Source organism: Myotis brandtii, unplaced genomic scaffold (genome assembly GCF_000412655.1).
Source record: "Myotis brandtii unplaced genomic scaffold, ASM41265v1 scaffold802, whole genome shotgun sequence".
Classification (NCBI taxonomy): Eukaryota; Metazoa; Chordata; class Mammalia; order Chiroptera; family Vespertilionidae; genus Myotis; species Myotis brandtii.
The window spans coordinates 233,969-248,291 of NW_005371230.1; the positions used below are offsets into that span (position 1 = coordinate 233,969).

General features: G+C 42.4%; 1 pseudogene; it reads right to left on the reverse strand.

Moving 5' to 3' along the window:
• Nucleotides 1-458: 458 nt before the first annotated feature.
• On the reverse strand, nucleotides 459-12,879 carry LOC102255976 (annotated as a pseudogene).
• Between the last annotated feature and the right edge of the window lie 1,444 nt (nucleotides 12,880-14,323).

Here is a 14,323-nt window from a genome sequence, read left to right on the forward strand (position 1 = left end):
CCCACCCCAAGTATTGTAAAATATTGGCGCCCAGGCAGAGACGACTTCAGGAGTCAGGACAAGGAAGTCAGCCCAGTGGGGACCAGGAGCACTCAGGCCGCCGGAAGCAGGCCCCTCCGGGCCATCTGGGTCAAGCTGCGGTCCTAGGGGCACCCAGTGGGGAGACACATCTGAGGAGAGAGATGCTGGTTGCAAACCACCCAGGCTGCCTTGCGCTGTAAGGACAACTCTGAACGGACCCCTCTAGGGCACTTGTACACCCACACCACAAGCACTGCTGCTGGGCCACCTGCCTCCTCCAAGGGCCCCAGGGTCCCGCCCCTCCTCCTCTCGCCCCCTCAGGGTCAGCATGCCAGTTCCCGGCATGCCCCGCACCTTCCCGGCATGCCCTGCTCCTATCCCTGAACGCCCTGCTCCTATCCTGGCTTGTCCCCGCACCTTCCCGGCATGCTCTGCCCCTATCCCGCCATGCCCCGGTGCCGCTCCCACAGCGGCTCTCTCAGGCCTGGGGGGCGTCGTCTGCCCTTTAGTCCCAGGGCCGCCCGGGCACCTGCAGGAGCGTCTGGCCCTTGGCTCAGGAAGGCGCTGGTGTGCGGTGACCACACTTCTTTCAGGTCAGAGTAACACCCAGTTCTCAGTGCTCGGGGTCTCCTGCCCTCCTCGCACGGGGCTCCCGTGGCCTCCAGAATCCCCAGAACCAGTGGCCCACGGCCAGCCGGCCGGGGAACGAGCCCGTTTCCCACGGTCAGCCAGGCCGAGGCCGGGCCGTTGGGGAGCACCTGCTCGGGACCAGGCATCTCCTCCTCGTCCTTTTTACACCAACCTCCAGCCGGGTCCTGTCTTGGCGGCTATTCATTGTTGAACTGCTTGTTGCCCAGTAACTCAAATTAAACCGTGGTCTGCAGAACCGCGTGCTAGTCTGTCTGGAGGAACAGGGAAGGCAAAGGGGGTGCGAGCAAACGAGCCCCCCCCCCCCCCCCGTCTTTTCAGCAGGAAAACGAGCTTCCCCCTCTTGCAGCACGGGGTCCAGGTGAATGCAGACGGTGCCCACGTGTATGGTCAGAATTAGGAAGGCCTGGCAGCGAGAGGCTGCTTTAGGGCTTATGGGATAGCTTTACATTGTTATTTATGGGGGCGACCCCAGAGACAGCCGTGCCGGTTGGGAGGTGACTAGTAAGTGTGGTTGTTTTACTCGCTTTACAGGTAGTGAAGCAGCCTGTGAGGTTAAGTGGTTTGCTCAAGGCTCACGTCTCGCAGGGGGCAGAACTGAGGACTCAAGCCCCCGACTTCCCACTTCATCACCTGTGCCAGCGATCTGCAGCCTTTTCCATCTCATGGCACATACACTGATTACTAAAGTTCCGTGGCCAAAAAAAAAACACCAAAAAATATATCTTCTGCCGGTCTGACAAGAAGTAGGTATAATTTTGATTCACTCACACTGGACGGCTATTGTTGTGTTGGCTGCTGTCGTCTTTTTATTTGACAATCTAAGGGAAAAGAGGGCCATGCCCCTGACTAAATAGGGATTGCATGTTTTAAAAATTCTTGCGGCACACCAGTTGAAAATCACTGACCTCTGCTAACAGATTCCTTATAAAAAAAAAAGAACAACAAAAAAAGCCATATTCAAAGCCCTTCACATGTGTTCATATTGGTTAACATAAGTCAAGGACTTCCCTATAATATCAGATATCCTTCTTTTTTTTTTGAAGGCATTTTGATTTTAAAAAATCCAAACAACAACAACAAACCCATATATTGCAAGGTGATGTGGTCCAAAAGGCAACCGGGAGGCCCTCTGGGGTCGATTGGCCACTCGAACAGGTGTGAGGTGGTGTCTCATTGTAGTTTTGCAATAAAAAAATATATTTTTTAATAAAAATATTTTTTAAAAAGAATGCCATTTAGTAAAAATGACAAGGCCCTTAGTGAATATCTCAAAAGTAATTCATACATAAACCTTTCAATGTTTAGCCTCCCCATTGTAGTTACTTACCTGTTGGAGTAAATAGATGACCCTTGTTTAATGTGATGCAGGACTATAAGGAGCTAAAAAGAAAAAAAAAACAACAACAAGATATTGTCTGTTATGAATTTAAAAGAATAAGCCCGACAGTAACTTTTTCCCTCAGGGATAAATATCAGAAACGAGTTTCCACCTCTGTGCTCCTGGCTTCCGTTGCTCTTGGTGGTAGTGACTCCCAAGTGTGCAGCCAAGAGCTCTCTTGAGCTTCAGACCCGTATCTCTAACCTCTTAGTGGACACCTCCTCTTGGATGGATCCAAGTCCAGACTCCACACGTCTAAAACTGAACTCATGGTCTTTACCTGCACCGTCACATCACAACCTGTTCCTCCTCCGGTGTTTCTCCAGCTCAGTTATCTTCTTACAGATACGGAAACGGAGGCTCAGGGAATTATGTAAATCATCTGTAGCCACATGCAGCTAAGTGGCAGAGCTGGGGTTCAGTGTGGGTTTAGTTAGTCTAAAGCCCATGCTTTCTCCACTGTATTATACTGCCACTCAGACGGCTCTTGAGAAAAAGGGCTACTGTGTCACTGTTAGGTTTAAGCAATTCTAGTGTTTTCTGAGGACTTTTAAAACCTGTATTCTATACCAATAATAATATTACAGTACACAGTATTTATATGGTATGTCCGGTTTTTTTTCAAGGTGTTTTTTATTTTCATTATCTCATTATCCTGTGACCACCAAGTAAGCTGCAAAGCACTTATACACTATTTGAGAATTAAGAAAACTGAAATATTGAAGGTAAGGGGTTTTACCATAATGGCATAGCTGTGTAATGGTGGATATAGATTAGATTTAGTTCTCTTGACTTTTGGCCTGGTGTTTTTTTTCCCAGTATGCCTATGAAAAACCTGTTTATTTTCTTTATAAGTTTTTTTTTTTTTACTGTAAGAGTTTACATCCAAGTAAAGCTAGAGAATTAATTTTAAGTTCTCAGACAAAATGCTGAAGATTTATTAGTACTGGTAACTTAATTGCTAAAAAGCGGAAAAGAGAATAATAGGAAATAAGATAAAAAGTGTTATCTTATTAAAAAGTGTCTCATTAAATAACGGATTGTATCCTTTTATTTGTCTAAGTTTATGCTAGTGAAGAAAGGACACCCAACTGCAAAGTCCCTGAGACGCTATTCAAATTCAAGTACTTCTGAAATACAAATATCTGATAACTTCATTCTTTGAAGTCTATGAAAAAGCCATTTTTTGTTTGTTGTGCTACTCTTGATGGTGTCTATGCTTTGCTTTGTAATTATCAAGGAAATATTAATGAAAATGGTGAAAAAAAATTTTATGTGTTATTTTTTTATTGCATTGCTGAAAGAAAATATATTCCCCTCTTTTCCAAAAGTCAGCCGGGTTTTATCAGCTTTGCAAAATGATGAATGAATGCCTTCCTTGTTCATTATTATTGCTTAAGTCATTCTTATTTATGCCAGTAATTCAAGGATTATGTTTTGATTGTTCATGAGAGATGAAAACACTTTCTTGCTGATGAATAAACACTGCCACTTTTTAAATATTTGTATGCAAAATGCCTTTAAAGCCATGATGAAATGCTTTGCAAGAGCATTAGGAAGCTGTTTAGCGAAAGGCACTTTTTTCTCTACCTTTTCTTTCATGCTAAGCAGTCCAATTGAAAGGCCTTTCAGAGTTAACTTGTTTAAGCAATACCACTGTTTTAGTGTAATGAATAACTTTTTATAGAAGACAATCATGCACAATTCAGCGTCCCGGTATTTCTGTTTCTGTGCACCACCAATGCAGGGATTCTGTGGTAGAATCTCTTTCTTTGAGAAAGTGAAGCGATCAAAACCCTGATTAACCTCTGATAGTCACGTGGTGCTCTTGATCTGGAGGACTGCAGCAGTCACAAAGCGGTAATGGCAGCCATATGCTCGGGGTATTGTGGGTACGGGTGACTCAGATGTGAACTGGGGGTGACTGATGCGAACTCTATTTGTTCCAGGTTTGGTGTGGAGATTACTGATGAAGAGTTTGAGTTGCTACTTGACAGAATCCCCTGATGAAGATGGACATGTCAGGTACTCTGATTCACGGCCATGTTTGATTCTCGGTACTCCTTTTCCACATTTTCTCATTCCTTAGTCGACTTCTGTTCTTATTTTTAATTCTGAAAATGGGCCTCTAAAAGAATCCAGATTATTTTAAATTTCTCTTTATTTATTTGTATCTCATTTATCAATAGTTTATCAGTGACAAAGATTTCAAATAGCAGTGTTAACAAACTAATATTTAAATGTTGATCCATGGTAAATCACTTAAAAATAACATCTCAACATCTGAAAAAGAGGACAAGAGAAGGGACAATGTGACAGAGATGACAAAGGGAGAGGACTGTAAACTGTGTTTGCAGACTTGGGAAGAGAATAGCTGTAAGTGGGAAAAGTGAGGAGATGAACTTTCCTGAGTGGCACTAAATACAGTTTCCACATGCATGACCTGTTACTCCTTCACTTACCTCCCAAGTGCTATCCGTTTATAAGATTTCTTACTATCTTCCAAAGAGGTCCAACTATTGCCAATAGTTGTGTAAAAGCAGAGCAAGAATGCTTTCTAAATATTCCTAATTTGTATTTCTCTATCATGGAATCCAAGGTTTTACTCTTTTCCTAAAATCTATGTATGTATTTTACAGAGTAGTTCAAGGCCTAAGTATTTAAAATTCTAATCAGTATTGTCCATTTTATTCCTCAACCACCTGGAGGGATATTGCAGTCCCAGGTATCTAATGTTTTTGGCTGAGACCCTCTTTCTAAAGATACTTTTTTTCTCCAGAGCAGTTTCAGGAAATGGCTGTGTTAACCCTGAACACCTCTGCGCTGTCCTCCAAATCCCAGGACTGGCCTCTTTAACCATGAAACCCACCCGTCACTTCCTGTTGGCTCTTGATAGTGAAGGAGACAGTTATCAACCTGATTGGATGTGAAGGGCATGACAAAACACACACTCTCCCAAATTATTTTCCATCACACCCACCATAGAGCCTGAAATTGTCCCCTTAAGGGTCCCTGTTCTTTGAGTCAGAAGGAACTGACCCACAGAAGAAGCTGTTAAGATACTAATATCTCTGGGAAAAGTAATCTTAATTTGTCATTCATTAATGCTTAGTTCAACATTTCCCAACTAGTGTGTCAGAGGAATACTAACTAGTTGCATAGGACGGTCAAAACTCTCACCATTAAAAAGGTTCCGTAGCCAAAGAAGTTTGGGAAATGTGTTAAAGTTCAATAATTCCTTTCTTGAATGACTTCACATGGCCTTTAATATTGCTAGTGTATGTTGTGAATCTCCCAAAGAGAAGAAACAAGTATCAAGACAAGTAGTTTATTTCAAAGATGATCCCAGAAAATAGGGGTAAGGTGTCAGGGAAGTGAGATCATGGAAGAGAGAAAACCAACGCAGCAAGAAAAAGAGAAAACGCACGCAGGATGCATCAGGGAGCAGGTTACTTGGGGAGGACCCCTGGGAAACTGTCTGGAACCCACCTCAGAGCGGTGCCAGCTGAGGACCAGGACCCTGGAGTAGCTGTATCCACCACCTGCCACCTGCCATTGGGTGAGGGCGCCTTGTCCTCAGGCCGAGTCAGGGGCACTCGCAGGAGGAAGCCTCAGTAAAGGAACCAGGAGACACTGGTGGGCCTTCTCCAAAGACAGGCGTCTGCTGTGGTGGGAGTCAGTCTACAGCATCTCCCAAACTTATTTGACCTTTCATGGCGCATATTAGAGGCCAGTGTTCGCAGAACATAATTTGGGAAGGCTACCTTAGTTAGATTAAATTAAACTTCGAAATAGTTTTATCTTAGAGAGTCCAGCTCAGATGCCTGAGAGAATGAAATGAAGAAAAGGAGGGAGTTTTTTAAAAATGTGGAGGCTATAGAGAAAGAAAGACAAGCAGGACTCTGCAGGGGAGTTTCTTGAACATGCAGAAGGCAGCAGTGCAAGGGCACTTAGGGGGAAGTGTCAGTGCCAGGGTGAGGTGGCCAGAGAGCGGCGAGGTTGAGGGGTACTAAAGGTAGAGCTGATGTTCCCCTTCAGTTTGGGGTGGATCATTGTTAATGATAGGAGACAATACTTTTAATTCTTTATATTCTTGATTTAAGACACCAAATAACAGTCTGTAACTTCATTGTTAATATGAACAAATGTCTCTGTTTATCTGATATTTGACATATCTCGTTATTATTCCCATTTTGCATTTGGGAAAAGGGATGTATAGAAAGATAAAGTGATTTAATTATATAAGTCAAATTATATAAGGCAATGTCTGTTTTTTTTATAAAATTCGTTGGAGGGAGGATATAAGAGTTTGTTCTCATGTGTTCTCTGAGCATAGCTAACATTTAAGGCCTACTGATTGGCACTAAATGTTAACTCATTTTATTCTTGCAACAGCCCTATTAAGTATTTTACATATAAGGAACGTGAGGCCCAGAATGTAAGTTGCCATTGTCACCCAGCCAGCAGTGGTAGCCAGGAGGCAAACCCAGACAGGCTGACTCCAAACCCACATACCTAACTCCACTCTGCCTCTCTGTCAGGGAGGAGCAATTACATCCAAGTTGCCAGTAAGGTTACATATGGCCATGGAGCACATGAAATAAAAGATTCAGAGATTCTGAGAAGTTCATCTGTTCTTGCCATTTATTATTATTATTATTATTATTATTATTATTACTAGGGGCCCAGTGCACAAATTCATGCACCTTGAAAGGAACTGTGGGCCGTGAGGCTGCGGTGGGCATGGGGCGGGTCTCTGCGCCCCCACTGGCCCCTCCTACCATGGTGCCCAGTCCCCTGTCTGCCGTCAGCCCCACTCCGCCACCGCTGCTCCTATGCGCTTATGGTGCCATCCCCACTCACACCCACTGATGGTGCGGAGTGATTGGGGCTGGCGTCAGCAGCTGGTGCAAGCAGGGCCGGCACCATCAGTGGGTATGAGCGGTGGCTGCTGCCCTGATCACCCCTCAGGAGCAGGAGGAGGTGGAGAAGCCCTCGGGCGATCAGGGTTGGCAGCCGCCGCTTGCACCTGCTGATGGCGCCAAGTGATCAGGACCAGCACCGGGCACCAGCAGCAGGTGCGAGTGGGGCTGGCGCTGGCAGTGGGTGCAAGCAGCAGCTCCGGTGCTGGCAGCTGGTGCGAGCGGGGCTGGCGCTGGTAGCAGGTGTGAGCACTGGGCGGGACCACGGTGCGCGGGAGCAAAGAATTTTCAGTAACCACCAGAGGCTCACCCCAATGACAGCAACTGGCGCCTTGCCTTGGCTTGGTGCCCCACTCACCTGTTCCACCATCCTGCTGCAGCCAACACCCGCCATGTTCCACATACACCCCCTGATGGTCAACACACATCATAGTGACCGGTTGTTCGGTTGTTTGGTTGTTCCAGTTGTTCCGCCGTTCGGTCTATTTGCATATTAGCCTTTTATTATGTAGGATTATTATTATTTAAGTCTGAATTGAAATTTTATGTAAGTATAAAATACCAGATTTCTAAGACCTAGTATTAATAAAAGGAATTTTAAAATATCTCAATGATTTTTATATTGATTACATGTTGAAAATATAATATTTTGGGTCTATTGGGTTACATAAAATATATTATTAAAATTAATTGTACCTTTCTAAACCTATTTACAATTTTAAATTACTTATATGGCTTGCAATGTATTCTTGTTGGACAGCACTGAATTAGCAAATCTTTGTAGAGTAGGCAGCATAATGGAAGGAAGGAATTATTTCAGTCATTGACCCCAAGTAAATCAGTTCATATGGTCTCTGTGCCTTAGTATTCCTATCTATAAAATGTGATAGAAAACTTAAATTTTCCTCACAAATTTAATTAACAAATTGAGCAAAAGTACTTATGAATCATTTTACTGAATGTTTATAGAAGACTAGACAATTATTTGGGAAAGCAGGAATAATATGAATAAACAGCTTATCTAGATTAAATATGAATCTGAGTATTTACTTACTGTTTTCTTTTAGCAAATGTGCAACTTTGAGCTCCAGACACTGAACCCAAAACAAAATATTTCTGTAGTGTGGAGGTTCACTGTCACTTCCGGCTTTACAATCTTATTTGAATAATAATCATTTACTTTAGTATGGGCCAATAAGGTGGCAAGGACAGGTATTGCTATCTCCATATTATAGATTGAAATTTTTTTGTTAATCCTCACCCAAGGATATTTTTCTAGTGCTTTTTAGATAGAGTGGAAGGGAGGGAGGGAGGGAAAGAAAGAAAGGGAAAGGGAGAGGGAGAAGAAGAGAGAAAAAAACATCAATGTGAAGGAAGCACATCAATTGGCTGCTCCCCTCATGCACCCCAATGGGTTCTGGGGATTGAACCTATAACCCAGGTACATGCCCTTGACTGGGAATTGAACTCTCAACTCTTTGATGTGAGTGCTGATGCTCTAACCATGGAGCCACATGGGCCAGGGCTCCATTTTACAATTTAAAAACAGACTCAAAATGGTTAAGATGTAGGGCTGAAACTTTTGGCTCTAAGGCCAATACTTTTCTCTTACACTTCCCAGGTAATGAAAATTATACATAATTTTTAGGTGTGATGGTATTCAGCTATGATTCCCTTTAGGATTGAAAGAGAGAAATATGTAAATGGGATGAGGTTAAAGCTTCTGTGCTTTGCTTTGACAGGATGTATTAATTTGTATAGCCAATTTTAACAAAAACCAGAATCCCAGAACTTTCACTCTGAAAGGGTCTTTTCTATTCAGAGTCTTTTTTGGTTCCATATAAATTTTTTAAGTATTTGTTCTAGATCTGTGAAATATTCCATTGGTATTTTAATAGGAATTGCATTGAATCTGTAGATTGCTTTGGGTAGTATGGACATTTTAATGATGTTGATTTTACCAATCCACGAACATGATATAGTCTTCCACTTGTTCATTTCTTTCTCTATCTCTTTTATCAAAGTTCTGTAGTTTTCTGAGTACAGGTCTTTTACTTCTTTGGTTAAGTTTATTCTTAAGTATCTTAATTTTTTTTTTTGTTGCAATGGTAAACAAGATTGTTTTTTTAGTTTCTCTTTTTGAGAGTTCAATATTGGTGTCAAAAATGCCATTGATTTCTGGATGTTAATTTTGTATCCTGTTACATTGTTGAATTCATTTATTAAATCTAGTAGTTATTTGGTGGAGTCCGTAGGGTTTTCTTTTTTAAATATATTTTTATTGCTTTCAGAGAGGAGGGAGAGAAACATCAATGATGAGGGAGAATCATTGATGGGCTGCCTCCTGCACACCCCCTACTGGGGATTGAGCCTGCAACCTGGGCATGTGCCCTGACTGGGAATGGAAACTTGACGATGCTCAATACTGAGCAACACCGGCTGGGTATCTTTAGGGTTTTCTATGTACAATATCATGTCATCAACAAATAATGACAGTTTACTTCCTTCTTTCCAATTTGGATGCCTTTTATTTTTTCTTCTGTCTGATCGTTGTGGCTAGGACTTTTGTATTTCTAACACTCTGAATCCTCTTGAAATATAATGGAAGGAGTCAAATTATCATGACAAAATTCCAGGCATTATCAGGAAGAACAGGTTAATTGATAGCTACTTTTATTATCTTTAAAAGGGGAGGGGTTACTTATTTGAAAATACAGCTAAGTACATTCTTATCTATGATTACTTACATTCATATACTGGTTGTTTTTTTTTTGTTGTTTTTTTTTTTACAAATACTGTGATATGCCATTTACTATAAAATGAATTTTTTATGTTAAGCATGAGTAATTTATCCTTTTTAGATAATGAAAGAATGTATCAAATCTTTATTTGTGTTCCACACATTAAAAAAGAAAATCCAAATTAAAAAAATCTTATGCCTGGAGAGCTATGAAAAAAGACCCACCCATAGCTCTGCTTCTCAGCACAACTTTTGCAAGGATACAGTATGTTTGCTGACCTTAAAATGATTATTCTTTACAAAATTACTTGCTTTTTATACAGCTCTACAAAGTTCTTAATGTTTCATTGGCAATATGATTTAATGGAATTTTACAACTATATAAAAAGGATATCTTTGCCTAAGAAACAGTATTTACTGTGTGTACATAGTTGACTGACAAAATTCTCTACCATCCAGCACCCTAATTAACTGACAAAATAAGCTACTCAAAGGGGATATTACGGGAACTTCCAAAAAGAAAGGACAAAAGACACACACACACACACACACCCTTCTGTGGCTGGAGACACAGTATCGGGGCCCTATCTTTAGGCACCTTGCAATAATTGCCAAATACAATCCTATATAATAAAAGGGTAATATGCAAATTGACCCTAACAGCGGAATGACCCAGGAACGACAGGTTGCTATGACACACACTGACCATCAAGGGGCAGACACTCAATGCAGGAGCTGCCCCCTGGTGGTCAAGTGCACTTCCACAGGGGGAGCGCTGCTCAGCTAGAAGTCTCTCCCGCCTCCATGGCAGTGCTAAGGATGTCGACCTAAGCCATTAGTTGGACATCCCCCGAGGTCTTCCAGGCTGCCAGAGGGATGTCTGACTGCCAGCTTAGGCCTGATCCCCTGGGGAGTGGGCCTAAGCTATCAGTCAGACATCCCCCAAGGAGTCCCAGGCTGAGAGAGGGTGCAGGCTGGGCTGAGGGACCCCCCTGAGTGCACGAATTTTTGTGCACTGGGCCTCTAGTCTATATATATAAAAGCCTAAGCGACCATTACGACCAGACGACCTGGACGACTGGACAATAGCTATGACGTGCACTGACCACCAGGGGGCAGACGCTCAATTTAGGAGCTGCCCCTGGTGATCAGTGCGCTCCCACAGCCAACTTCCCATGGCCAGCCAACCTCCCACGGTCTCTCCCCGCCAGCTGGCCAGCCCTGATCAGCCCCTATTAGGACTAGGCGAGATGGCCCCAATCGTCGGCCAGGCCGAGGGACCCCACCATGCACGAATTCGTGCACCGGGCCTCTAGTTTAGTGATAAGAAGAATCCTTTCAGTGATGAAAAAATACTTGTAAGTCCATAAGAAATTACTTAACCTTTTGCTGTTTCAAATATATTTAATACTAATTTTTAAAGATGTAGTGCCTCCCTCCCCACCCAATATAATTGCATCATATCTTTGAAATTCAGCAGAAAAACAAGCAAACAAACAAGAAAATCCAGTGCTAGTGACAAATATACAGTGAATTCACTTCTTCATTCTTGGTAAAGACTGAAACCAATTCTCAGGACCATGAAATGGTAGAAATTCACCTATTTTCAAAGATTTGTTTGTAGACTATGCAGCAACTTAATTGTCTTTCCTATATTCAAAATCTGCCCCCACGACCACCGCTGCCACCACCACACCCTTGGCCACCACTGAAACCAAGACCTCCTCTGCCTCTGTACCCCCACAGCCCCAGTTTGGACGAAGTGGGATTCCAAATGTTTCAGCATTTAATCTTCTTCAGGCCAGCTTGGTCTCCGTTCTCTCTTATCACAACAAGTATTATCGAAGAAGGATTTAGTTTTGTCATAATAGCAACTAGGTCCAAGTTGATCTTCATCTGTGTTTCCTTCATTGTTTTGAGTATCAGCTCCTCAGTCTCTTTTATCTTCACCATTTACAGGCTTCTCCTGTTTCTCAAGTTTATCTTCCACTTTCAATTTAAGTTTATTATGAAACTGTGTCTATTCCCTCCTTGTTAAATTGTGCATTTGCACTTTCAAAGTCTTTCTCAAATTTCATAGCACCATCTCGCCGAATACCAATCTCCCCTGCCACGTCAGTGACCCCTCACCCTCTCCTTGGAGCTGAAGGAGCACCTGGAACTATTTGTCTCTTGCTGTCATTTCTGAGTGGCTCATTTCTAGTTATGAAACGGTGTGTATTTCAGCTCGCCTGTGCTCTTGATTGTCCATTGCTTTTTGGCTGGTAGATGGTAAAAGCCTGGTTGATACAGGGCTCCTTCTCCCAACAGGTGCCAGAGCTGGTAAGTGGGCCGAGGCGGTCTGCACTACTTGTCCCATGGCAAGGCTTTTTCTCAAAGGATCTGAGGGCTTGAACGACCTCGAGACAATTGTGTTTTAACAGATCTTGTATCCCATGCAAAGGCAGAACCAACTGCACTACTTTGGGCCAGGGTACCGCTGTTTGATGCTTCTGTTCCAAAGGATGTCAAGGAGCCTCCAGCAACACCAACAGCACCAAACTGCTGCCTGACTAATGACCTTGGACTGAACTGACTGTACCTCAACACCCTGCCAAAAGGTCCATAGGAACCCACTGGCTGGAATGAAGGAGTAGATGAGCCTAGTGAAGACTGAACGGTAGCTGTGTCCTGAGGCCAAGAACATTGCGGTTTTGGAGGCTCACAAACAGTGAAGTCTTTAATATCACTCCACAGAATAGAATAGAATGTATTCAGAGGCTTCATCTCGGGGTAATAGTGGATGATCTGTTGGTCTGTCTTCTGTACCAAAGGAACTTTTACGAGGGCTACGGTGGAGTTCTCAGTGTCGATGGTGTAGAGCAGTGGTTCTCAATCTTGGCTGCACATTAGAATCACCTGAGAATCTTTTTAAAATCCTGATTTCTGGGCCTCATCCTCCGGAAATTCTGTTTCTTGGTTATGGGGTGGGGCCACAACATTAGTAATAAAGAAACAGAATTTCCGGAGGATGAGGCCCAGAAATCAGGATTTTAAAAAGATTCCCAGGTGATTCTAAAGTGCAGCCAAGGTTGAGAACCACTGGTGTAGAGGATGCCCTCCATGCAGATTTCCGCTTTGGAGATAAGGCTGATCTTGCTGCAGATGTAAGAGGTGCCCCCACTCATGGTGCCACCCCACTATGGCTGCTCACAGAGAGGCAGATCTGATGCCGCTCCGCATGCCTGCTTGCTCTGTCGGCGTCTATAGCAGCCACCTCAGACCCAGTACATTCTTATAAATATCTAACCATTAAATAAGTGTATGTAAAGTCTAAATAGCAGATGGAGATGCTCTCATCATCTTCTCCCAAATCTAGCTTCAAAAATAGCCGGTCCATTATTAATTTTAACAAGGAAGAAGACAGCACATTGGTCCTAACATTTCTCATAAATTATCATAGTGTTCTTTATATTAAGCAGAAAATAGCCTATATAGAGAGCAGAAAATAACCTTTAATATATTATATATATACAATTTATTGTGTGTCCTTTATAGCCATATGTTGGTTAAGTGTATATATTTATCAAAGATGTCACTTCTACTAAAATGATGTGTCATTTCTGTAAGAATTTTTGGTAAATACTAAAGAAAAATTGATTTAGAACAGTGATCTTCTCCAGAGATATTTGTTAGGAAAGTCAGATTTTTTTCATATCACAACTTCATTGTGTGCTGAGAGCATGGTTTATTATGTGGGATAGAAAAATTATCTATGTAGTCTCATGAATATGGGAGAGTGTCCGTAAAATTATAGTAGGTATTGGTTTTGTTTGCGTTTGTTTTGGATAGCAGAGAAATGGTATCACCTTCAAATATTAATAATTCTTGGAAAAGAAAATAATTAGGTCAGGATGGTGGTGAGTGTATAGTTTCTTTATCATTGTCGAGTACATTCACCATAAGTCATTTGAAGTGTTAATGTAAACATGTTTATCCTACACACATAATTACATAAAAATCACAAACATATTTCTTTTTCATAAAAGTCACTTTGCTTACATTAAGGGGAAATCACCTATGAGTAAATTAGTTTGACCCTTAGGGGAGTCCCACAGTGTCGTGAGCCATAAAATGTTCTCTGCTGGAGAGTATTTGAGTCTTGTCAAATGGGGAAACCACTGCTATCTCGGTGTTATAATAAAGGAAGATTTTGGAAATTTCTTGACAAATTCTCTAATTCTAAGCATGTTATCTGAGAGCAAGAGGACAGTATTTGCAAGTCAAATGATGGAAGAATCTATTGTCCGACAATTAAAACATCTTCTCTGAGACCTACCGAACTAACCTTTGTGTGGTCTTGCTCTCAGATGGAAATGGTTCCTGGGGACAGTTGACAGCATGAATTTTGAGATGACACTAAATGTGTGTGGGAACTTGCAAAAACAAATCTAAAAAAAGATTTAGGATCAGGGTTTTCTTTGCCACTTTTTTACCATGATGGGGTGGGAGTGGGAGCTGGGGCCGGGGCTGGGGGAGGCTCCAGAGGGAAGGTGACATGAGAGATGCTGGTAAAAGTTAGTCCTGGTCAAGCCTGGGGTGAACAATGACACAGTGTTGTTGTGGGCTGCC